The sequence below is a fragment of the Somniosus microcephalus genome, chromosome 9, assembly GCF_052327205.1.
Source record: "Somniosus microcephalus isolate GS21.2 chromosome 9, FLI_Smic_1.0, whole genome shotgun sequence".
In the NCBI taxonomy this organism is placed as follows: domain Eukaryota; kingdom Metazoa; phylum Chordata; class Chondrichthyes; order Squaliformes; family Somniosidae; genus Somniosus; species Somniosus microcephalus.
This window is the reverse complement of record NC_140995.1, coordinates 153,152,045-153,178,951: the sequence shown is the minus strand read 5'-3', so window position 1 is coordinate 153,178,951 and position 26,907 is coordinate 153,152,045. Positions and strand designations below refer to the sequence as shown.

The 26,907-nt window shown below is 44.1% G+C and overlaps 1 protein-coding gene across 1 annotated transcript in view; it reads left to right on the top strand.

Moving 5' to 3' along the window:
• kcnk3a (potassium channel, subfamily K, member 3a) overlaps positions 1-26,907 on the top strand; it is a 127,512-nt gene that overhangs the window by 8,290 nt on the left and 92,315 nt on the right. The window lies entirely within an intron of this gene.

Here is a 26,907-nt window from a genome sequence, read left to right as displayed (position 1 = left end):
CAATGAAGTACTTTTTGAAGTGTAGTCACTGTTGTAATATAGGAAATGTGACAGCCAATTTGCACACAGCAAGCTCCCACAAACCGCTATGTGATAATGACCAGATAATCTGTTTTAGTGATGTTGAGTGAGGGATAAATATTGGCCAGGACACAGGGAACAACTCCCCTGCTCGTCTTTGAAATAGTGCCATGGGATCTTTTATGTCCACCTGAGCGAGCAGACGGGGCCCTCGGCTTAATGTCTCATCTGAAAGATGGCACCTCCGACAGTGCAGCACTCCTTCAGCACGGCACTGGAGTGTCAGCCTAGATTTTTGTTCTCCGGTCTCTCGAGTGGGACTTGAACCCACAATCTTCCTGACTCCGAAGTAAGATTGCTACCACTGAGCCACGGCTGACACAGGCGAAAGAGAATAGGAGAGAGCCATAGGAGTCTGCCAGATGTCCGGATTTCTCAAAGTTCATGGTGTAATTGATTGCATCCACATCGCTCTATGTGCTCCTGCACACAGTAATGCATCATACATGAATCGAAAGGGTCTATTCAATCAATGTTGTCTGTGGCCATCTGCATAGTAAGCCAGAAGCCTGAAACTAATCCGTTTGCAATATTGATTTGAAGTGATAATTAGTTCTTCAGAGGGAGGGTTGTTACCTACAATCCCAAGCAGTTTGTGCTATTGTGAGTAGATGACTCCTTGTGACACCTGATGGTTCAGAGCATCCTTCTTATCCATTTACACAGCAGGGAGTTTAGCCAGACAGACATTTGGAAGCCTCACCAAAAGGTAAGCTCTCACATCAAGGTAATAATTTATATTGGCAGCTTGGTGGACTGAGTCTGCATCTCAGAGATTTAAGGGAGAGCAGTTCACAGAGGGGCAGTCATTCTCCATCACAAAATGTCTCTAATCTTGACAGCCAGCAGGGAAAGGCTATCTGTCTTTTAAAATATGAGCCAGCATAGCTTTGAAGGATTAAGCTAGATAATGAAATCTTCCATCGTAGCGCCTATGTTTAGAGAGAAAACAAGTTAAGTTTTATTGTTTTTATAACTGAGGAGTGTAGGGGAATTTATGTTCTCACTATGAAAATTGTGTGCTGTTCATTATGTTATTGATCTGAAGCTTGTGCTTTGCCTCGGTAGAATGTATTGGAACATAATAGCAGGAGTAGGCCATGCAGCCCCCCGTGCCTGCTCTGCCTTTCAGTTAGATCATGGCTGATCTGTATCTTAACTCCGTCTTGGGTTCTATATTCCTTAATACCGTTACCATTACAAAAATCTGTCAGTCTCAGTTTTGAAATCTTCAATTGACCTAGTCTCAACAGCTTTTTGGGGAGAGAGTTCCAGATTTCCACTACCCTTTGCAGGAAGAAGTGCTTCCTCGCTCTAAATTTAAAGTTATGCACCCTTGTTCTAGACTACCCCACCAGAGGCAATAATTTCTCTCTATTTACTCTAGCATATCCTTTGACCATCTTAAACACCTCAATTAAATCACCTCTTAATGTTCTATTCTTGAGGGACTACAAACCTAGTCTATACAACCTGTCCTCATAATTTAATCATCTAACCCCCGGTATAATTCTGGTGAATCTGCGCTGCACTCCCTCCCAGGGCAATATATCCTTCCTGAGGTGAGGTGCCCAGAACTGAATGCAGTTCTCCAGATGCAGTCTAACCAGAATTCTATACAACTGGAGCATCAATTCCACCCCTTTGTATTCCAGACCCCTTCAGATAAAGGCTAACATTCCATTAGCTTTTTAAATTATTTTTTGTACCTGTCCACTAGTTTTTAGTGATTTCTGTGCATGAACCCCTAAATCTCTCTGCTCCTCTACAGTTCCTAGCTTCTCACAATTTAGAAAATACTCTGATCAGTCTTAGGTCCAAAGTGGATGACCTCACACTGCCCCACATTGAACTCCATCTGCCACAGTTTTGTCCACTCACTTAATCTATCAACATCCTTTTGCATCTTTCTGCTCCCATCTACACTACTTACTGTACCACCTAACTTGGTGTAGTCAGCAAATTTGGATATGAGGCTCTCTATTCTTTCATCTAAATCATTGATAAACATAGTGAAAAGCTGAGGCGCCAGTACAGAGCCCTGGGGGACAGCACTAGTCAAGTCCTGCCAATTGGAGTACAAACTCTCTGTCTCCTACCTTCTAATCAATTCCCTACCAATGCCTATTCAGTCCACCTTCTGTAAAGAGAGGAGTGGTAGTACGTGTTGTAGTTCAGTAGCTGGTATATGGAGTAAAGGCTTTGTTATGATCCTTGAGTCACGCTATTGTCTAGTTAGATATTGGGCAGAAAAAAACTGCCTGCTGGATAATATGGGATTTGCTTAAGGGAGTGACCAGGCTGCTGAAGATAAGGACATATCTAGTGTAAACACTCTTAAACTGTAACACATAGCCCTGCAGTGTTGGTGCTTTAAATCACTGCAGGCCTTTAAAACTCATAGCAGGTCAGAAATTCTGCCCTCCTAAAGCCCAAATGCTGAATATAAGGCAGTATCATGCTTGCCGACCTCATGAAAAAAACTGAACTCAGCTATACAGCCAGGTTCAGCGCATGCACATTAAGCGGCAGGAATTCATGTGCTGCTACAAGTTTTACATTTGTTTAAAGAGGTATGCTGCTGACTTACCTTTAGAGTTCTTGGGTCTGTTCAAAATCAGCCCTGATGATTTTTGTGCTGTTGGGCCCTGGGTGGAGGTGGAGACTGTTTTTTATGCATGCAGCAGCATACAAGTCATCCTCGAAACCTAGCAAAAGTGACCAATAGCTTCAAAAATCTGACAACTCAGAAACCAGTAATTACACTGAGAGTGCAGTGGGATACAGGGATGTAACTTACGCCATAGGTAAACACAAATTCCTTCATTCATATTGGAAGGGGAAAATAGCACATGAAAGTCTGATGGAAGATACAAGTGTTAAATGCACAGGATCTATTTTCTTTATTTGGTGTATTTTACTTGGTGTATTTGCCAGTATTTTGAACATGGACATTGGCATTTCTAAAATCTAAAATGGAAGGGGCATTTGTTCTATTTTCTTGAGAACTACTTTCTATTTGCCAGCTGGAAATTGATATATATTTTGAAACTTCTTTCTCCCAGTAGTAATAAGTAATCTATTATTGGGATGGAAAGGCCACTTTTTAAAAATTGCCTAACAGCCAATAAATGGTTCACACTCTTGACCATTCTAGGCAGGATACAGAAAGCAAATTTAGAATGGTGCAAACATGTTCCAAATACTGGCCCCTCATTCACCCCCTCTGCCGATGGTAATTGGTTATACACTTCTAGGAGGAGTCTGGGGGTCATGCTCATATGGAAAAAATTTGGATTTTAACTTTAAAATGGTGTATTCTGGTTAATTTTAATCATTTATACTTCGCAATTGATAGATGTTTAATCCAAAAATGTAGGAAAAGTTAGTTACATTTGGGTTATTAGCATGCCAACAAGAGCATCACTTTGCCTAAAGCTGTCTCAACAGTCTTTTTTCTCCGACGACTCCTGTTCCCACAGTTCACAGGGACACTTAACCCCTTACAACACATCACACAATTCACACAAGCCCTCTGTCTCCTTCCAACTAGTATTAGTAAAAAAATAGTACTGGAGAAATTAATGGGACTGAAAGCCGATAGATTCCCTGGACCTGATGGCCTACGTCCTAGGGTTTTGAAAGAGGTGGCTATAGAGATAGTGGATGCATTGGTTGTCATCTTCCAAAATTCCATTGATTCTAGAATGGTTCCTGCGGATTGGAAGGTGGCAAATGTAACCCCACTATTTTAAGAAAGGAGGGAGAGAGAAAACGGGGAACTACAGACCAGTTAGCCTGACATCAGTAGTAGGGAAAATGCTTGAATCTATTATTAAGGACGTGATAACAGGGCACTTAGAACATGATGGGATTGGTCAGAGTCAACACGGATTTATGAAAGGGAAATCTGTTTGACAAATCTGTTAGAGTTTTTTAAGGTTGTAACTAGCAAAATAGATAAGGGGGAACCAGTGGATGTGGTGTATTTGGATTTTCAGAAGACATTCGATAAGGTGCCACACAAAAGGTTACTAAACAAAATTAGGGCTCATAGGTTTGGGGGTAATATACTAGCATGGATTGGTTAACAGACAGAAAACAGAGTAGGAATAAACGGGTCATTTTCAGGTTGGCAGGCTGTAACTAGTGGCGTACCACAAGGATCAGTGCATGGGCCTCAGCTATTCACAATCTATATCAATGATTTGGATGAGGGGACCAAATGTAATATATCCAAGTTTGCTGATGATACAAAGCTGGGTGGGAATGTAAGTTGTGAGGAGGATGCGAGGAGGCTTCAAGGGGATATAGACAGGCTAAGTGAGTGGGCAAGAACATAGCAAATGGAATATAATGTGGAGAAATGTGAAGTTATCCACTTTGGTAGGAAAAATAGAAAAGCAGGGTATTTTTTAAATGGTGAGAGATTGGGAAATGTTGGTGTTCAGAGGGACCTGGGTGTCCTTGTACATGAATCACTGAAAGTTAACATGCAGGTACAGCAAGCAATTAGGAAAGCAAATGGTATATTGGCCTTTATTACAAGAGTATTTGAATATAAGAGTAAAGACGTCTTACTGCAATTATATAGGGCCCTGGTGAGACCAAACCTGGAGTATTGTGTACAGTTTTGGTCTCCTTACCTAAGGAAGGATATACCTGCCATAGAGGGAGTGCAACGAAGGTTCACCAGACTGGTTCCTGGGATGGGGGGATTGTCCTATGAGGACAGATTGAGTAGACTAGGCCTATATTCTCTAGCGTTTAGAAGAATGAGAGGTGATATCATTGAAACATACAAAATTCATACAGGACTTGACAGGGTAGATGCAGGGAGCATGTTTTCCCTGGCTGGGGAGTCTAGAACCAGGGGTCACAGTCTCAGAATAAGGGGTCGGCCATTTAGGACTGAGATGAAGAGACATTTCTTCACTCAGAGGGTGGTGAACCTTTAGAATTCTCTATCTCAGAGGGCTGTGGAGGCTCAGTCATTGAATATATTCAAGACAGAGATCGATAGATTTTTGAATATTAAGGGAATCAAGAGTTAGGGGGATAGTGCAGGAAAGTGGCGATGAGGTAGAAGATCAGCCATGATCGTATTGAATGGCAGAGCAGGCTTGAAGAGCCAAATGGTCTACTCCTGCTCCTATTTCTTATGTTAACTCTTCCAATTCATGTTGGCGGTCTTCTCCCTCTCTCCCCTTAATTTAACATGTCAACGTTTTCCTCCCCGACTCAGTTCATGTTGGCATTTTACTTACCCACCTCCGACCTATGGTTCATGCTGGCACTTTCCTGTACTTTCACTTCTCTCAACACCACTCCCTGGTTCTTCCCTCTCTCCTTCCTCAGAGGCACTCTGGCCATTCCTTCCTGAGCCCTGCTGCTGCCATAAGTTAAGGCAATTCAATACAGCTGCACACTGTGGGCGGGAATTCACATCAGACCAGCACTTGCTGCTCACCGTATGTATCGATCTTTGCCCGCAAATGTGGGCATGTGGATTGACCCTTAAAACACTGACTGTTCATGTCAAACGTAAACAGTTGGAATGTATGCAGCAGGCTAGGGGATGTGGGGATGCATAACATTTCTGTTGTTTTGCATGATTACCTTTGGGGATCAAGGAATATTTATGCTGAATTTTCTCTCTGGCGACTCAATAGTTGGGGTAGGTTCCATGATGAGGTAAATTGTACATATGTGGAAGGAGTGGGCTTGATGGGTCAAAGCACTTTATCTTGTTCCATACTTTCTTATGCTGCTATAACCCAAATGCTCTTTTTGTGCTGTTCTGAGACCAATTTTGTTTTGGAACAGTTTGCAATGTAATCATTTGATGGAGAGTGCATAAAGAGTTAAACTTAGCACCGATCCTTGTATCAAATTACTTTTTGTACAATTCCATTCACTCTACCTCATTATTAAAAAAATAATAAAGCCAGATACTATAATATTTTAAAGAGACAAATTGTTCACCAAACCACTTTTTAAAATGTGTTTACTAACTTGACACAATTATGCTAATATTTGTCATTCCATATGATATGGCAACTGACATACAGCTCTTCTGGCTCCTCTCTGTCTGGAAAAATTTGAAAATATTTTTACCAAGTCAGTCCCACTGTAAATGGCACATTGTGCATATGCATGTATATTTAGATACATATTTCAAATGTGATAAAGCACGAGATAAGGGGAAAACATTGAAAATGTAACTGAAACATTGTACTAGATATTACTCTGTACCAGGGTTACTGCTGGAACTGTGCCAACACTACCTCTGTTACCCCACCATGACCCTGCCCAATTTTCCTCAAGGGGCCTAATTAAGTATTCAGAGTGGGATCCCAACACTATTGGATCTTGCCTTGGTGGGAGGGGTGAGGGAGGGAAATTATGCTGTTACAACATTTAAGTGGCTGTAGCAGCTTAACGTCATTTTGTTAGTAAAACAACTGGAATCACAATAATATGTCGAGGCTGGTTCTGGCCTGATCATTGAGATGCTACTTTCAGAAATTAAGGAAAGGAGCCCTAACATTGTTGGGACACAGGGAAGCAGGTTCACAAAGGCAGTGGCCCAGGCCAGTTAATGGAATTAGCATTGACAGTCAGTGCTACCTCCAGCAACCCTTAGATGGCAATTCAATGTGAAAAGTTTAATGACCTAACAAAGTACATCAAGGTGAGAGGAGACCGTCATAACTTGAAATAAAACAAAGTTAAAAACATATTTTTGACTTCCACCCTCTTGCCCTCCCTGTATTCCACAACATGCTCTAATGTCCTGAAATGTCCACAAAGAAGCTTGAGACCTTCACACCCTCTTCCCCTGCAACTGTTCTTTACTCACAGCCTAAAGATCTAAAAGAGTCACTTTTGTATTTCCTGCACCTGTTCTCACCCCCATTAACCATTACTTATTTACAAATGGGTTGCATTCCGTATGATTGCAAATAAAGTTCCTTCAGACTTTACTCTCTTAAAGGAGAAAACTGCATATAACAACAAGCAGAAAAGTGCCACCGGAGAGGGCCCCAAGCCTTCACTCTTTCACTCCTTTTGAGAAGGATGGCTTGGAACTGCTGGACAGACACAAGGAGTAAGCATTGTGAGATGGAAAAGTAGGAGAGGTGTTAACGGCTACAGGTTGGTTAATAACATTCTTGTAACATCTCCTTTCAGTTCTTGCTACTCAAATGCAATCTCGCATCACAATGCATTAACAATGCTTAAGTTTATGACTTCTTCCAAAAGTGCACTGGCATTTCACAGCTCTGCTACTCCTGCTAACCTCTCTTTTTGTCCTGCTAGAATAACTCCAGCAACAAGAAGCAGCTTGAAGAACCGGGGTTCTGAGCTACAGCTCCACTCAACGCCACTTCACCCATTCTTTCATTATGTCTCACCCTCACAAGCAGCAACTCAGACACCCACACAGGAGAGCTTTGCTGGATTGAGAGGACAACACATGCAGATGCACAAAGTAAGAGGAGCTTTGGATGCCAGATGAGGAGATACCATTGCCGCTGAAGAGACAGGAGATGCCTACCCTTGATTGAGGAACCTCAGGACACAGATCTCAGGGTCCACTAAAAAAGGATGTTTACCAAGCATCAGACCCATGTGCAGGCAGTTTAGTCGGTGTCCCAGAAGTAGCAGCAGATGATGGGTCAGTTGTAGGAGTAAAGGGATATGGGGAAAGTGGAGTAAAGGTAGAAGATCAGCCATGATTTTATTGAATGACGAAGCAGGCTTGAAGGGCCGAGTGGCCTACTCCTGCTCCTATTTCTTATGTCCATTAGCTGCATCTGCAGCACTATGGTGGATGTATGCATAACTATGTAGTCAACACTGAAGTAACTGGCAGGTCCAGCATGATCTGTAGTAGAGGCTTCCCCAAAAAACAAGCTAAGATTAGTCATAGCTCCCAGCATGGTAGATAACTGCTTTGAGCAGCGAGCAGATAAGGCTATATCTCAGGGCTACCAAGATCTGATTGGTGGGAAAGCAGACCAAATTATTCCAATCAGTGGCCAAACAGTCCAGTACTAGTGGCCTGGCAGTTGTGCACATATAGAATGATACTGCCTCTCAGGACAGTGACATTTGTGCACCTTTGTTGCATGTCTTGGGTCAGCCTCCGATATTCTTTCAGCTATAGCAGTGCTGGTCACTCCCATAAGCTGTTTGAGCGACTTATGTTTAGGACTGTGCACGTCCTGCCTAATATCTAATTAAAGAAAAGTGTAACCTTGGGGTTGTAACAATAGAACTTGAACTGGATATTGTGGCTGTGAAATTGGGAGGTTTAGCGGGGCTGTTAAGGCCGGTTTTGCTGAAAAAATGGCAGCCGCTTCGCTTCCGCCCGCTTCCGGTGGAAGATTTTGTTATCTGGCTTAATCCTTCCATGCAATGCCTGAATTGATGCATTATCTGTGATTTTCAACATCACCGCTCTTGATACTGCCCTGTCCAAACCATGCACGGAAGAACGTGCGTGCAGCAGTACAACAGGGACACTGCCAGCACTTCTTAAAGGGACACACATATCTTTCAGGTAAGTTTAGATTTTTGCTTTTTACACTGTGGTCAGCATGTTATTCGAAAACAGATAAAATAGCCATGGTCTTCAGAATAAGAATCTAATTATCGATATTATTAAAAACTATGAGGTAAATTTTAGGAGTTAGCGCTCCTGGCATGAAGCCTCATTCAAGGGGAAGGTGGACCAGGCAATTGACGAGATTGGTGCACACATGTTGCAGCCCTTCCAATTTTCTGGCTGTTAATTTTAATCACTGTAAAATTGTGAAGGCTGTGAATCAGACCTCAACACCCATCTTCCCTTGGGAGCGTTAACTTGTAAAATTTACTCCCTTGTATCTGTGTGGCTGGAATGTATGTCAGTGTTTACATCTTGTCATTGCTGAAAGCATGATAGCCTGAACCAATCAGATCCCAACATTTGGTTCATGTTGCTCACATTACACAACTGATGCATATTTTTACCACTTTTTTTCTTTTTAGCTTTCTAATTTTTCATTATTTTTAGCTGATTTCTCTTTTTTTAACAAAGTTGGGAGCCAGTGGCAACAGTCTGTGGTCAGGAGCTTGCAGCGATGAACTCATGCTCTTTATTTCTTGAGAGGGCACTATTGTAAAGTGACATGAGATTAGGCTTCCCTCAATAGCTAAAAAGTATTTCGTTCTACTTCTACTTTATACATTAAAGGGTAGATTTTTCTTTTCATTGTACCTGGTGAATTTTCAGTTCCCAGGCACAACAAAGATGAAATAAGGAAGGAGACCCTATGGGGGGAATTTTTCAGGGGCTCAGTGGGCACGTTTGGTGGCAGGTCGGGTGGGAATTTTGTTTTTTCTGACAGCGGGTTCCTATCCTGCTGCCACGTTACTTTCCCAGATGTCAGGTCTGTCAGGGATGAACAGACCCGACACACAGGACTTGACAGGGAGCATGTTTCCCCTGGCTGGGGAGTCTAGAACCGGGGGTCACATTCTCAGAATAAGGGGTCGGCCATTTAGGACTGCGATGAGGAGAAATTTCTTCACTCAGAGGGTGGTGAATCTTTGGAATTCTCTACCCCAGAGGGCTGTGGAGGCTCAGTCATTGAGTATATTCAAGACAGAAATCGATAGATTTTTGAATATTGAGGGAATCAAGGGATAGGGGGATAGTGCAGATAAGATAGAAGATCAGCCATGATCTTATTGAATGGTGGAGCAGGCTCGAAGGGCCAAATGGTCTACTCCTGCCCCTGCTCCTATTTGTAAAGCGCTTTGAGACGTCCGGTGGTCATGAAAGGTGCTATATAAATGCAAGTCTTTCTTTCTTTTGTTCTTATTAGGAAGTACTTTTGAAGTGTAGTCACTATTGTAATGTAGGAAATGCAGCAGCCAATTTGCACACAGCAAGATCCCACAAACAGCAATGTGATAATGACTAGATAATCTGTTTCTTTTAGTGATGTTGATTGAGGGATAAATATTGGTCTAGGACACTGGGGATAACTCCCCTGATCTTCTTTGAAATAGTGCCATGGGATCTTTTACGTCCACCTGAGAGGGCAGACGAGGCCTCGGTGTAACTTCTCATCTGAAAAACGGCACCTCTGACAATGCAGCACTCCCTCAGTACTGTACTGGAGTGTCAGCCTAGATTTATGTGCTCAAGTCTCTGGAGTGGGAGTTGAACCCACAGCCTTCTGACCAACTGAGCCACTAGCTGACACAGATGCATTTAAGAAGAATGGTTTTCTTTGGAGAAGTTGGGCACCCTGTTATGAACACTGAGGTGCAGGCTGCCTGGATGGAGATGCCACAATGAATGCAGTCTCCGAGGTCTGTAGTATAACATGTTAATTCACTAAGAGGAATGAGGAAGAAGCTTTCTTCTGTCAAGTGGAATGTCAAAGTAAATGGCCCAGTAATTCGGGTCCCGACGCGTGAGTAAGCACCGTGTACTCACGCGTGGGCCCGTTGGAAGTGTCGGTTTTCAGCATGCACAGCGCATACACGGAAAACGGGCATTTCCTTTCCTCTGAACCAAGGGGTTCAGAGGTGGAACGCGTGCGCGCAGGAGTCTGCGCGTGCGCGCTGAAATTCCTTTTTTTACAGGGTTGCCCGTGCGATAAGGCCTCCAGTTTTTATGCGAGAAAAAAGCAGACGCAAGTACTTAGTTTTAAAAGGTAAGTGGTCTATCAATTAAAATTAAAAAAAAATTTCCACAGGTTTATTATTTTTAAAGACTTTACAGTAAGGTAAGTGTATTTTTAGACCCGATTTGTTAAAAAATTATTTTTTTCAAAAATTTGAATAATTGTTTAAATTAGTTTTTTACAGTTATTAATAGTTCATTTAATTAGTGGGATTTTTTTTTAACTTTTATTTGAAGTTTAATTACTGTTTTGGGCACCCGGAGTTTTCATGAGTTTGACAGTTCTTACTATCAAACTCATGAATGAACTTTTGCAACCTCCGATTGGTTGCCCAGTGCTCACATGATCCCAGCCAGCTCATCGAACTAACTACGCCGCTGGATCACGTAAGCACAGCGCGCCGGGAGCTGAACCGGGCCACTGACAGGAAATCCACGCAGGGCCAGGCTTCAACTGTCGGCGCGCTAGGTATGTGTAGGTCGGGGGCTTTCTTCTGCGGGAAGCCCCCGACACCAATTTCTGGGCCAATGTATCCATTTTTGCACATATTGGGCCGTATTTTGCGACCTCTATGGGTGCGTATGAGGTGCGCACGCACCCGTAGGGGCTGTGCAAGTGTCGTGCAAGTGCCGGGTATTATACACACTCTTTAATTGTCAAAAGTTGAACAGCACACTTTTTGTGGGGTACACAAATAGTTTGCACTGTGACACAGAAATGTTGAAAGGTGTGCTCAGAACCAATACTGCCACTAGAAACTGCATGCATGCTATATGGAATGCAATCACACAAGAGGGATGTGTGCATGATTGCCATCTACTCTGCCTTGGGCTCTTAGGAACCCTGGTAAAAGCTCTGTGCCCTGTCCAACTGATGCTTCTTTTTCAATGAAAGTGGTGAGCTTCACAACTATAGGAACAACCATCCCTGTGGCAGAAGTTGTCTGCAGGTTAGCATGCAGCAGAAAGCATACATCCCTTGTGAAGTAGCTACATCTGGCGTCCCAGCAGATAACCCACTAAATTCTTGAAACCTTTTTGAGATACTTATGTTCCTCATAGAATCTTAGATGTGGTCTCCGCTGACAAGCCCAGATGGAAGTGTCTGGTCTGTAAATGCAGTTCCTGGGATAAAGGTAGGCGCAGACATAATGCCGCAGGTATCTTTACACCTGTTTTTGGTATCCCAGCAATTGGAACCCCTGGGGGCACTAACAAGGGGCGCAAATCCCCTAGCGCCCAGGCGTGGCGCCGCTAATGCCTCATGCGAAATTCAGCAGGAGGTTAGTGGCGACGGTAGCCGGTAGCACCCTGTGGCACTGTGCTGCCGGTGATGACATCATCACTGTGCGCAGTGCCCAGCTTGCGCCCCGGCCGCAAACTACATGCGCCCCCCCTGACCTATCGCCGGACGATATGACCGACAGGATCAGGGGGGGTTTTTGCAGCGGTGGCGGCAGTAGTTAAAGGGGCAGGTGTCGGGTGGCCATTTTTATTTTGGCCAGCTACCAGCACCTGCCCCCTTTCCCTTTTTTGGGGTGCCGTTCGCGATCGCTCAGCCCGGCACTCCTCTTGAAAGCCGGGCTGTTTCCACGGCGCCCCACTCCCCGGTGGTCTAGCAGGGTCCTGGTGCGTGCAGCGCTAGGCCCCTCTTTAATCAGGGGAGGGAGGCCTGCAAGTGCGCAACACTACATGCCGACGAGCGTGGTGTCCACCTTCTGCTTGGGGCGCTACTACTGAATTTCCGGCAGAAGGGTGCTAACTTTTTCGGGGCAGTAAAGTTAACGCCCCGGTGACATTAGCGCCCCAAAAGGGGCACCGCCCAATTTCCCCCCCTTTGTTTGCTGCAACGTGAATTGCAGCAGTAAGTAAGAATACTGGAGAACAGTTTTGTAAAAAAAAATTTAAGATGCAAAAAATGATACCCTTCATAGGAACAGAAACCAATGGAGGAAGAGAACTGCATCAAAATATTAATGCAAAGGGCCTAATGTCTGTCCCAGGTGGCCAGCAGTAGGGTTGCCAACCCTCCAGGATTATCCCGGAGTCTCCAGGAATTAAAGATTAATCTTCTGGTCATTATTGCAAGCAACCCAGGAGAAAAAAACATTCAGGCAGTAAAAACATGCGCTTTTTAAAATTTTCTTTGCACACTTTTGTTTATTAGTTATAAAACTACTGAATATAGGAAAAAAAAAAAAAAGTTTGGCTTGACTGGGCAAGGCTTTTGGAGGCAGGAGGTCATGTGATGATTCCTCCAGGAATATGTATAACCAGAGACTCCTGAAAAATCGCCTGACCCGTACATGGGGTCAGACGCAGTCATGCGACTTTGGAATGTGGGACATAGCCCCATGAAATTGGTCATTTTCCCCCCCATTTTCCGCCCAGAAAACAGATGCAATGAAAACCAATTTCTACCCGAAAGACTCGTCAGCTATTTCTGATGTGAAATTGTGTTTCATTCTCAGCTGAGAGGTTTTTCTTTAGTTAAGATGTTAAAGAGTTAAGCAGACAACTAAGTGAGGTATTTATGATATTCTTTGTTTTTGCATCTATGGAATAAGTCTCTAGGCCAAGCAACCAGCTTTCATCCCACTTGAGCCTTTCACATTGTTTCCTTAATAACCTACTAAGCCTCAAGGGTCCACTGCAATGTCTGAAGGATTCGGTTTCAACACTTCTAGCTTTGATTTGAAGGCATAAGATGACAGCAGAATCATACTATATGCTGGGATGAAAAATTCACACATGCAATTATTTTTATTCAGTAATAAATTTATTTAAGAAGAATGTAAATCTGTAAGATCTAAAATATCCCGAGGGAGATGGTGAGAGTGAGAAAGAGAGACAGAATGGGAGGGGCGAAGAAGACAGGAGGGTGTCGTGCTGTAACACAGCCAGTATCCTGGAAGGAAGTGGAGTAACAATAACTTAGCTTGGCTTAGTTGTCATGAAAGGTGCTAACATAAGGAGAACAGTTATTTTCATTATAACCTGTTTAGCAGTAGTTAGGATTAAAGTATTTTTGTTTTATTATGATTAATAATGGACCGTATTTTCCGATCGGAGGCTTCCTGCACGCAGAGTCCTCCGATCTAGAAAAAATCTACGCCCTTACCTGAGGGCCATTTCCGCTCCTGGGCCTCTGCTCTACGAAATGTGCAGGACCCAGGTATCCCAGGGGTGCATGCAGTTCGCAAGCATCCCTGGGATCACGTGGGCCATGGGGAACCAATGAAAGAAGGGAATCTCCCTTCATACTTTTGACAGCTTAGACCTGTCAAAAGTATGAATGGAGATCACTCCAAAAACATATCAAAACATTAAATATATATTTTTTAAATCACGATTTTTAAAATTAGTTAAAATTACATTAAATTAAATATTTTAAACAGCTTGTACATACCCGTAGGGATCGGAAAATATGGGCCAATGTCACAGACTGTAAAATTGTCCAGCTTCCATGGTGGTTCAGTGAGATTATCCAGTCATTGACAACCATATAAATCAAGAAGGTTCAAGTTTGGTTTGCATTCGTACTGATTTCAGTGGAGATGACACCTTTGAGTCAGTGAGGAGAAAATCAGGCGGCGTTCCTTCTCCTGATCAGTAACCTCTGCTGGAAGTGAAGAAATGATATTGGGTCAAAAGATCAGGATAATGAAACAGTTTGGGTGGAGATAAGGAATAATAAGGGGGAAAAAAACACTAGTGGGCGTAGTCTATAGGCCTCCGAACAGTTGCAACTCTGTTGGACGGAGTATCAATCAGGAAATGGTTGAGGCTTGTAATAAGGGAACATCTATAATTATGGGGGATTTTAACTATCATATTAATTGGACAAATCAAATTGGGCAGGGCTGCCTTGAGGATGAGTTCATTGAGTGTATTAGGGATGGGTTTCTTGAGCAGTATGTAACTGAACCGACCAGGGGGCAAGCAACCTTAGATCTGGTTCTGTGTAATGAGACAGGCTTAATTAAAAATGTCCTAGTAAAGGATCCCCTTGGAATGAGTGACCATAACATGGTTGAATTCCATATTCAATTAGAGGGTGAGAAGGTTGGATCTCAAACAAGCGTGCTGAGCTTGAATAAAGGAGATTATGAAGGTATGAGAGCGGAATTGAGTAGAGTGGATTGGGAAAATGGATTAAAGGGTAAGACGATACATGATCAGTGGTGTACATTTAAGGAGTTATTTTACAACTTCCAAAAAAATATATTCCACTGAGAAGAAAAGGGTGTAAAAGAAAAGACAGCCATCCGTGGCTAAGTAAAGAAATTAAGGATAGTATTCAACTAAAAACAAGGGCATATAAGGTAGCCAAATCTAGTGGGAGGATAGAGGATTGGGAAAACTTTAAAAGACAGCAAAAAATAACAAAAAGATTGATTAAGAAAGGGAAGATAGATTATGAAAGTAAATTAGCAAAAAATATAAAAACAGATAGTAAGAGTTTTTATAGTTATATAAAAAGAAATAGGGTGGCTAAAGTAAATGTTGGTCCCTTAGAGGATGAGACTGGGAAATTAATGGTGGGAAATATGGAGATGGCAAAAACACTGAATGAATATTTTATATCAGTCTTTACAGTAGAAGACACTAAGAATATCCCAACACTGGACAAACAGGGGGCTATAGCGGGGGAGGAGCTAAACATGATCAAAATCACTAAGGAAGTGGTACTTGGTAAAATAATGGGACTCAAGGCGGATAAATCACCTGAACCTGATGGCTTACATCCTAGGGTCTTGAGGGAAGTGGCGGTAGGGATTGTGGATGCATTGGTAATAATTTTCCAAAACTCCCTGGACTCAGCAAAGGTCCCGGCAGACTGGAAAACTGCTAATGTAACACCCTTATTTAAAAAGGGCAGTAGACAGAAGGCTGGAAACTATAGACCGGTTAGCCTAACATCTGTGGTAGGTAAAATTTTGGAGTCCATTATTAAGGAGACAGTAACAGGACATTTGGATAATCATAATTTAATAGGACAAAGTCAGCATGGTTTTATGAAGGGGAAGTCATGTTTGACAAATTTGCTGGAGTTCTTTGAGGAAGTAACATATAGGGTGGATAAAGGGGAACTAGTGGACGTAGTGTATTTAGACTTCCAAAAGGCATTTGACAAGGTGCCACACAAGATTATTGCTTAAGATAAAAATTCATGGGATTGGGGGTAATATTCTGGCATGGATAGAGGATTGGCTATCTAACAGAAGGCAGAGAGTTGGGATAAATGGTTCATTCTCAGACTGGCAATCAGTAACTAGTGGTGTTCCGCAGGGGTCAGTGCTGGGTCCCCAACTCTTTACAATCTATATTAATGATTTGGAGGAGGGGACCGAGTGTAACATATCAAAGTTTGCAGATGATACTAAGATGGGAGGGAAAGTAGTGAGTGAGGAGGACATAAAAAACCTGCAAGGGGACATAGACAGGCTAAGTAAGTGGGCAGAGATTTGGCAGATGGAATACAATACTGGAAAGTGTGAGGTTATGCACTTTGGCAGGAAAAATCGTAGAGCAAGTTATTATCTTAATGGCAAGAAACTGGAAAGTACTGAAGTACAAAGGGATCTGGGGGTCCTGGTGCACAAAACTCAAAAGGTTAGTATGCAGGTGCAGCAAGTGATTAAGAAGGCCAATGGAATGTTGGCTTTCATTGCTAGGGGGATAGAATATAAAAAAAGGGAGGTATTGCTTCAGTTGTACATGGTATTGGTGAGACCGCACCTGGAATACTGCATACAGTTTTGGTGTCCATACTTAAGAAAGGACATACTTGCTCTCGAGTCAGTACAAAGAAGGTTCACTCGGTTAATCCCGGGTATGAGGGGATGGACATATGAGGAGAGGTTGAGTAGATTGGGACTCTACTCATTGGAGTTCAGAAGAATGAGAGGCGATCTTATTGAAACATATAAGATTGTGAATGGGCTTGATTGGGTGGATGCGGTGAGAATGTTCCCAATGAAGGGTGAAACTAGAACTAGGGGGCATAGTCTTAGAATAAGGGGCTGCTCTTTCAAAACTGAGATGAGGAGGAACTACTTCACTCAGAGGGTGGTAGGTCCATGGAATATGCTGCCCCAAAAAGCTGTAGAAGCTACATCATTACATAAATTTAAAACAGAAATAGACAGTTTCCTAGAAGTAAAGGGAATTAAGGGTTACGGGGAGCGGGCAGGAATTTGGACATGAGTCTAGGTTCGGATCGGACATGGCCCTGTGGGTAGCGGAGCGGGCCCAGGGACCGTGTAGCCTGATCCTGCTCCTATTTCGTGTGTCTAATTCTGTTAGATTCAGGAGATGGTTCTGTGATAGTAGATTGGCAGTTAGGATCAGATCAGCCATGATCTTATTAAATGGTGGAGCAGGCTCGAGGGGCCGATTGGCCTACACCTGCTCCTATTTCTTATGTTCTTATGTTCTTATCAGGTAAGGACATGATGGGACACAGCTGTAATGGCCTCCCTCTCCTCCATCGGTTCAACAACTTACAGACACTCACGGCCAAAACTCACAAATTACGAATGGATACTTGGATAAGGAACTGGAGGACGGCAGCACCTATACAACCACTCTTAGCAAAGAGGCAACCCCTTCAGGGGGGAGGGAAAAACTAAGTAAAGAAAATTGGTGAGAAAGTAAAAACTGGTTCTCAAACTTTCAGGAAAAGGGTTGTAGTTTGCAAGTGTGGGCTTTTCACTTGCGCATTTGTCCCAACATTATGGACCAATAATGCAATCCTGGCACAGCTGGTACGGCCTGTACCCCAAGAAGCTAACCTCGTCAGATAATGTGAGGTCAGCTCCTTAACATAATTTGCTGGCATTACCCTGACCCAGTGAGTGCAAAACAGGATTTAAGGGAGAGGGGGGAGATGGGATTTCCTGCCCTTCAAGGTGTACATCTTTTTAGGATGGAAACATGATGATTGGGGCAGAACAGCTTAATTAAATAAGCAGGCTCTGGAGGGCATGTTACAGGAGGTCATGCGGCGAAGGGTGGCTCTATTTAGAAGAGAAGAGTACCTTACAATTAAGAGTACAGCCAGAGCAGCGTGAATATTATAAAGTATGCAGCATACAGTTAGATTTTTCTGCCTTTTTCTGAGCAGTTCAATCAGTTGAACCATTGCTTTAAGCATTCTGAATGTTGGTTAACTGAGAACCCATCAGCCTGGTGCAATCTGCTACCTCCCAGGGTATGAGGATTAGACAGAGATGTCATTAGCTATAGTTACACTGCTTAACCCATATCTCTGAGGAGCGAACCCTTGAACATAAATCTTCCTTCAAAGAGTGCTGCCACGCTTGATTGATTCAGAATGAAAACACCATGTATGTTCCCTGGGAAATATGCATTGTTTTGAATGAATAATAGATCTGCCTATTAAGGTATGGCGTTGGACTGTTGCTAGGCTCATGATTGCTTACAGTCAGTGATGCCCCATACCTTATATGTGTGTGTGTCTGTATGCGCGTGCAAAACTAGGTGCTAATTAACTGCTCAATGCAACTGTGGATGAATATAGATTATCTGGTCATTTATTTCATTACTGTTTGTGGGACCTTGCTGTATACAAATTGGCTGCCACGTTTCCTACATTACAATAGTGACTACACTTAAAGTACTTTATTGGATGTATAGTGCTTTGGGACGTCCTAAGTTTGTGAAAGGCACTATATAAATTCAAGCCTTTCTTTCACTAATTACCACTGCAGATACTTAGAAAGCCCCTGTGGCATAAAACTTGAGAGCAGTGGTGGCCTTCACCACCATTATTAGTGGAATGCAAATCATTAATCATGCTTGAAGGTCTTCATGGGCCAGGCAGCAAACCCCAGTCATTGCGTCCCTACCAAACCTGATTCTCATTATGCTGTTGTTGTTCGTCATTATCAGCTGGTGTCCCTGGTGCAGAGTTCTCCTGCTTATTTTGTGAATATTGTGCTTCTTATGTCCTCTACATTTTCATCTAGCTCACTGCATTTTGAAATAGCCAGCAATGTCCAACTTCCACATTCTGTGCAGCTGAATAACATTGGGCCGTATTTTCCGATCGGAGGCTTCCCGCGTGCGGAGGCCTCCGATCTAGAAAAAAAGCTACAGATTTACCTGAGGGCTCCCGAGATCCGGACACTTCCACTCCTGGGCCTCTCCAACTCGAAATGTGCAGGGGTCACATATCCCAGAGGCACATGCAGTTCGCAGAGTCCCTAGGATCACGTGGGCCATGGGGAGCTAATCAAAGAAGGGAATCTCCCTTCATACACTTGACAGATAGACCTGTCAAATATATGAATGGAGATCACCCCAAAAACACTGAAACATTAAATAATTTTTTTTTAAAACATCACATTTTTAAAATGAGTTGAAATTACAATAAATTAAATATTTTAAACAAAAATGTAATTTTTTGAAAAAAATAATGTTTTTTTACAGGTCTAAAAATAAACTTACCTTTTTAAAAGTATTTTTAAATGATAAATGAGTGAAAAAAATTATTTTTAAAAACTTTTTTCAAATCTTATTCAAACCAGGCATAAGAAAGCAGAACTATCCACCCACAGAGGCCCTTCTCTAGGGCAGGCGTCCAATCTGTCAAGAGCATTCTTGACTGACCGGAAATACCGGTTTTCAGCGCATGCACTGTGCACGCCTGAAACCGGCATTTCCGATGTCCCTACGGGTGTGTACACAGCTCGTACACACCCGTAGGGATCGGAGTATCCGGCACATTATGTACTACTCACTTTTGAAAATACTGTACAGGCACAATCTAATCTTGCTCTTTGTACACTAACATCCATTCTGAATGGGTGTATGGGACTGCAAAGTTATGAGATTTTCCCCTATTTGGAGATAATTATTTCAATGCACAATGTTCAAATTAAAGTTTATAAACCCCCACCCGCCCCCCCCCCCCCCCCAAAAAAAATAAAACAGCAGGTGCCAAGCATGGACCTGGAAGGACTTTTGTTTTAATTTTATTAATTGGTTGCTGTGAAGTTAGATTTATGTAAGAAGTCACACAACACCAGGTTATAGTCCAACAGCTTTATTTGAAATCACAAGCTTTCGGAGCGCTGCTCCTTCTTCAGGTGAAGTGGAGAAATGCATAAAGACACAGCTTATATAGTCAGAGAATCATGTCAGATGTTTACAGGTAACCTTTCCAACTGCCATTTATCACACCTCGGCAGAGAGATAATCACAGCAGTCAAAGGTGTGAATGGTGTCCAAACAGGTCAGTCAGGGAAACATTACATCAAAGAACAATGAGGTGGGGTCACAAGGGGTCAAATATTGCAGATGCTGGGGTCTGTATGAAAAACAAAAAAACAGACAAAAAACATTTTTTTGGCTGGAAATCACAGCAGGTCCGGCCGCATCTGTGTAGAGAGAACAAGCCAATGTCGACTCGAGTCTGGATGACCCTGCGTCAGGTGGGGTTACATGTAGCGTGACATGAACCCAAGATCTCGGTTGAGGCCGTCCTCATGGGTGCGGAACTTGGCTATCAGTTTCTGCTCGACGATTTTGCGTTGTCGTGTGTCTCGAAGGCCGCCTTGGAGAATGCTTACCCGAAGATCGGAGGCTGAATGTCCTTGACTGCTGAAGTGTTCCCCGACTGGGAGGGAACACTCCTGCCTGGTGATTGTTGCGCGGTGTCCGTTCATCCGTTGTCGCAGTGTCTGCATGGTCTCGCCGATGTACCATGGGCATCCTTTCCTGCAACGTATGAGGTAGACAACGTTGGCCGAGTCACATGAGTATGTACCATATACCTGGTGGGTGGTGTCCTCACGTGTGATGATGGTATCTGTGTTGATGATCTGGCATGTCTTGCAGAGGTTGCTGTGGCAGGGTTGTGTGGTGTCGTGGTCGCTGTTCTCCTGAAAGCTGGGTAATTTGCTGCGAACGATGGTCTGTTTGAGGTTAGGCGGCTGTTTGAAAATGAGTAGTGGAGGCGTGGGGATGGCCTTAGCGAGGTGTTCATCATCATCGATGACATGTTGAAGGCTGCGAAGAACATGGCGTAGTTTCTCCGCTCCGGGGAAGTACTGGACGACGAAGGGTACTCTGTTGGTTGTGTCCCGTGTTTGTCTTCTGAGGAGGTCTATGCGATTTTTCGCTGTGGCCCGTCGGAACTGTCGATCGACGAGTCGCGCGTCATATCCCGTTCTTACAAGGGCGTCTTTCAGTGTCTGTAGGTGTCCATCGCGTTCCTCCTCGTCTGAGCAGATCCTGTGTATTCGCAGGGCTTGTCCATAGGGGATGGCTTCTTTAACGTGGTTAGGGTGGAAGCTGGAGAAGTGAAGCATCGTGAGGTTGTCCGTGGGCTTGCGGTAGAGAGAAGTGCTGAGGTGTCCGTCTTTGATGGAGATTCGTGTCTCATTCCTGGACACACGAATCTCCATCAAAGACGGACACCTCAGCACTTCACTCTACCGCAAGCCCACGGACAACCTCACGATGCTTCACTTCTCCAGCTTCCACCCTAACCACGTTAAAGAAGCCATCCCCTATGGACAAGCCCTGCGAATACACAGGATCTGCTCAGACGAGGAGGAACGCGATGGACACCTACAGACACTGAAAGACGCCCTTGTAAGAACGGGATATGACGCGCGACTCGTCGATCGACAGTTCCGACGGGCCACAGCGAAAAATCGCATAGACCTCCTCAGAAGACAAACACGGGACACAACCAACAGAGTACCCTTCGTCGTCCAGTACTTCCCCGGAGCGGAGAAACTACGCCATGTTCTTCGCAGCCTTCAACATGCCATCGATGATGACGAACACCTCACTAAGGCCATCCCCACGCCTCCACTACTCGCTTTCAAACAGCCGCCTAACCTCAAACAGACCATCGTTCGCAGCAAATTACCCAGCTTTCAGGAGAACAGCGACCACGACACCACACAACCCTGCCACAGCAACCTCTGCAAGACATGCCAGATCATCAACACAGATACCATCATCACACGTGAGGACACCACCCACCAGGTACATGGTACATACTCATGTGACTCAGCCAACGTTGTCTACCTCATACGTTGCAGGAAAGGATGCCCCGGAGCATGGTACATCGGCGAGACCATGCAGACACTGCGACAACGGATGAACGGACACCGCGCAACAATCACCAGGCAGGAGTGTTCCCTCCCAGTCGGGGAACACTTCAGCAGTCAAGGACATTCAGCCTCCGATCTTCGGGTAAGCATTCTCCAAGGCGGCCTTCGAGACACACGACAACGCAAAATCGTCGAGCAGAAACTGATAGCCAAGTTCCGCACCCATGAGGACGGCCTCAACCGAGATCTTGGGTTCATGTCACGCTACATGTAACCCCACCTGACGCAGGGTCATCCAGACTCGAGTCGACATTGGCTTGTTCTCTCTACACAGATGCGGCCGGACCTGCTGTGATTTCCAGCCAAAAAAAATGTTTTTTGTCTTTTTTTGTTTTTCATACAGACCCCAGCATCTGCAATATTTGACCCCTTGTGACCCCACCTCATTGTTCTTTGATGTAATGTTTCCCTGACTGACCTGTTTGGACACCATTCACACCTTTGACTGCTGTGATTATCTCTCTGCCGAGGTGTGATAAATGGCAGTTGGAAAGGTTACCTGTAAACATCTGACATGATTCTCTGACTATATAAGCTGTGTCTTTATGCATTTCTCCACTTCACCTGAAGAAGGAGCAGCGCTCCGAAAGCTTGTGATTTCAAATAAAGCTGTTGGACTATAACCTGGTGTTGTGTGACTTCTTACATTTGTCCACCCCAGTCCAACTCCGGCATCTCCACACCAAAGTTAGATTTACAAAGGGTTAACTCTCAAAAGAGATTCAAGTTATTTGGGATGTTGTTTAGGCCATTAATGGGATTACCAGCTGTCTCAGAATTGCAAACTAGATTAGTTCGAGACAATGGGGCAAAGTTGTTAGTATGCGCCAGAGAGAGGCATGTCTGTAATGCGAAAATCCCTTCTGTTGATTGCATCCAGCAAGGGTCATAACTAAACAGAAAACATATTTGCCACAGCTCCAACACCAAAGGGGAGGCTTCTCATTCAAGGTGGTAAGCGTTGATTGATGGTTTGACAAGCCTTGACACAGAAAGCTGAAGGAGGAGTCCGCTATCAAGCTTTTATCTGTCTGTCACTCTGATAAGGGTAGTCTTGTTCAGTTTTGAGTTTGGAACAGTCAAGCTGAGACATTAAGGTCTTGCTTTCTAAGGTTAGTGCCAGTTTTTTCTGAGAATGCTGACTTGTAAAGTGAGTTAGGCTCATTCTAAATAGCATACATAATTAAGGCTCACACTTGTGTTTTATGATGCCATCAGGAACCACTGGGGGGTAGCTAAAAACTTTGTCAAAGAGGTACGGTTTAATTATTGTCTTAAAGGAGGAGAGAGAGATGGAGAAGCAGAGAGGTTTAAGGAGAGAATTCCAGAGCTTAGGGCCTAGTCAGCTGAAGGCACGACCACCAATGATGGGGCAAAGTGAATGTAGAATGCACAAGAGGCCAGAGCTGGAGGAACACCGAGTTCTCTGAGGGATGTAGGGCTGGAGGAGGTTACAGCGATAGGGAAGGGTGAGGCCATGGAGGGATTTGAACATGATGGTGAGAATTTTAAAATCAAGGTGTTGATGGACTGGGAGCTAGTGTAGATCAACAAGGCAGCAGAGTTTTGGATGAATTCAAGTTTATGGAGGGTGAAAGATGGGAGGCTGGCCAGGAGAGCATTGGAATAGTCAAGTCTGGAAGTAGCAAAAGCATGGATGAGGGTTTCAGCAGCAGATGGGCTGAGGCAGGGGCTGAGTCGGGCGATGTTACGGATGTGGAAGTAGGTGGTCTTTGTGATGAAGAGAATATGGGGTCAGAAGCTCAGCTCGGGGCCAATTAAGGTTGCGAACAGTAGCCAGGGAGAGGGTGGAATCGGTGGTGAGGGAACAGAATTTGTGGTGGGGGCCAAAGCCAATGGCTTTAGTCATTCCAATGTTTCATTGAAGGAAATTTTGGCTCATCTAGGACTGGATGTCGGACTAGCAGTCTGACAACACAATGGCAATGGAGGGGTCGAGAGAGGTGATGGTGAGGTCAACTTGGATATCATCAGCATACATATGGATCCTGATGTCATGTCTTTGGATGATGTTGCCGAGGGGCAGCAGGTAGATGAGAAATAGGAGGGCGAACTTGCCTCAAAACTGCTGCGCAGGGCATCAGAAAAATTACTTAGTTCTGCTCAGGTGGAAATTGTTGTCTGCTGTGAAAGAGCAGAAATCTGGGGATCTGGGTTACACCCCAATCTTCGATGCCTCTGCAAACTCTGTACCAGAATTCTGCCCTGAGTGGGATTTGAGGGGTGGATTTTAATTGGAAGGATTTCCGGCGGGAAATCACTCAAAGGAATTGATTGCCTGACCACCAGTGGCAATAGTTGATTCTAGTTGTCGGTGCTCATTTAAATACTACTGGTCCACTCCCTGCCCGGAAGAGCTCCTTCTGTCCCCACAAAGGAAAGTTTCTGAATTATCTTTTGAGCCTCTTACTCCTTCCTGACTGCTTTCATCTGACAGGAAAGCTGCAGTGGCTTCCCGCTCAGGCCCAGGCTAAAATGTAATTGGGGTCCTATTGACATAATAGGACCCCAACTTGAATACATTACTGAGGCCCCTGCCTGCTTTAGGTGGGCTCCTCAGCCACCTGCAGAGCGCATTAAAACACTCTTTCCGAGCTACATTACAGACTTAGATTAAATTTTAATTCTATGTAATTAAAAACACGTAAAACCACTTCCCTCAAGCTAAGTTACAGACTTAAATTAAAAATTAATTCATGCTAAAGTCTAGAAGGGTTCTAATGACCTCTCAAGCTTTTCCAGTGGCATTTGTACTGCATCTATTTGTTGACTGCAAATCATGGCTTAAACTACCTTTTTTAATGCAAAAATAGCACTGGAAGAAATTTCCCCTATTCAAAGTTCTTTTTCCCCTTTCTTTGTATTTCTTTCTTCACTTTACTTACACAAAAAGCCATAGGTCAAATCATGCAAAATAAGCAATGAAATCTTTTTCTCCCCCCTCATTTTGGCCATGAGCTTGGAAGGAAAAAGGGACAGCTGTATTAAAAAAAAACATGCATTTATATAGAATCATAGAATCTTGCAGCACAGAAGGAGGTCATTCGACCCATCATGAATGTACTGGCTCTTTGAAAGAGCTACCCAATTAGTCCCTCTCCCCTGCTCTTTCTTCGTAGCCCTGCAAATTTTTCCTTTTCAAGTGTATATCCAATTCCCATTACTATTGAATCTGCTTCCACCACCCTTTCAGGCAGTGCAAACCAGATCATAACAGCCCACTGAGAAAAAAACATTTTTCATCTGCCCTCTGGTTTTTTCATCATAGTACCTTTACTGTGGAGAAACGTCACAATGCACTTTACAGAGGGAAAATGAAAATGGAATAGGCACCAAGTGGACCAGTTTGTCTTGAAGAGGACTCATTTGCAAGGTTATGGAAAAAAAGCTGGGGTGTGGAACTAAATTGGACAGCTCTTTCAAAAGAGCCGGCCTATGCATGATGGGCCGACTGGTCTCCCTCTGTGCTGTAAGATTCTATGGACACAATTTTGCCGGCACTCAGTGCGGGTTCGGAGGCGGGTCTGCTGTCAAAATTGAAATGATTGCCAGCGGGTTGGGAATCCACTGCAAACCCGCCTCCATGTAAGTTTCCAAAGTGTCGGGTCTGCGATTTCAGAACAGACCCGACACCAAGTGGTGGGGGAGGCATTTAAGATAGTTAACTGCTTGTTAAGTGCTTGTTAACTACTATTTTGCCAGCCTTTTTCTATTTTCCCACATTTTTAACGGGGTTCCCATCGTTCGGAGATCACGTCAGTTAAGTAGGTCGGGATCTCTATGTCTCCCCATTGCTGTGAATAGGTGACAGCTGCAAAAGTGGTATGAAAGCTATCATTTCACAGCTGGTCACTTTCTAATGTCAGAAGCTTGAGCCTTCAGGACTTGGAAGATACTTTTGAGCTGTATGCAGTTTGGAAGTGTTTGGAGTAATCTCTCTATCCACTGTCACCCCCTTGGAACAAGCTCTCTCAGCATTGACAGATCGCTTCTGTCATCTCAACTTCAGCTGCCATCTATTCCAGCAACATCAGTGCCCTTGAAAAAATCTCACCTTGGTCCTCTGAATCCCTCCATGATCAGCCCCAACACCAACATCACCAGGCACACCAACAACAATACCAGCCTTCTCCGCCATCACCTGATGCTGCACAGGACACACGGCATCTGCACCCTACAACATTGCTGCCCGGGAGGCCAGGGATGGCATCACCATGGCCAGATTTAGTTCACTTGACGCTGTACACCCTGGCTGCCACATGATGCGCCAGGTTAACACCACCCCACACCAGCACCATAAAGCATTCCTACAATGACCAAGCCATTCCTTTCATACTCCTCACCATTTTGTGGGGGATACCGTTATGTCTCACCATTCACTGCAACTCACTAAGACACTTCCAAAGGTGAGCACAGATCTGTATAATAAGGTAAACTGTTGAAAATAGAGATTTCAATATTTGACAACACATTAACAGAAAATTTACATGAACATTGCATAAGACACCCACGTGCCTACCCTTGTGTGTGGTTAATTGGCATGATTGGACTAGGATGAGGGTGTGTGTGAGGGGTGTCTACTGAGATGGGGAAGTGATAATGTAGATAGCGAGGGATGGGTGGAGGTGCAAGGTAAGTTGGTGTGAGTAAAGATGTGCAGGAGTAGGGTTGGGAAGGCAGAGTGATGGGGATGTGATGAGAGGCACAGCAGGATGAGGTTGAGTGTGGCTTTGTACTAACGTTTCATGATCTACTGAGATCATTGAAACATTTGCGGCACTGCACCCAGGTCCTCCTGACCACATCCCTGCTTGTGCCCTCCTGTGCAATCTAGAACCAGGCTGCTTTGATCCCCTGGGGAGATATATGGAGGGAGTCATACGATAGCCTGGGTGCAGCCCTGCACCTTTGTGCAGTGCTTGTCAGTATTTGCAGCACCTCAATGCTGCAGAACACTGACAG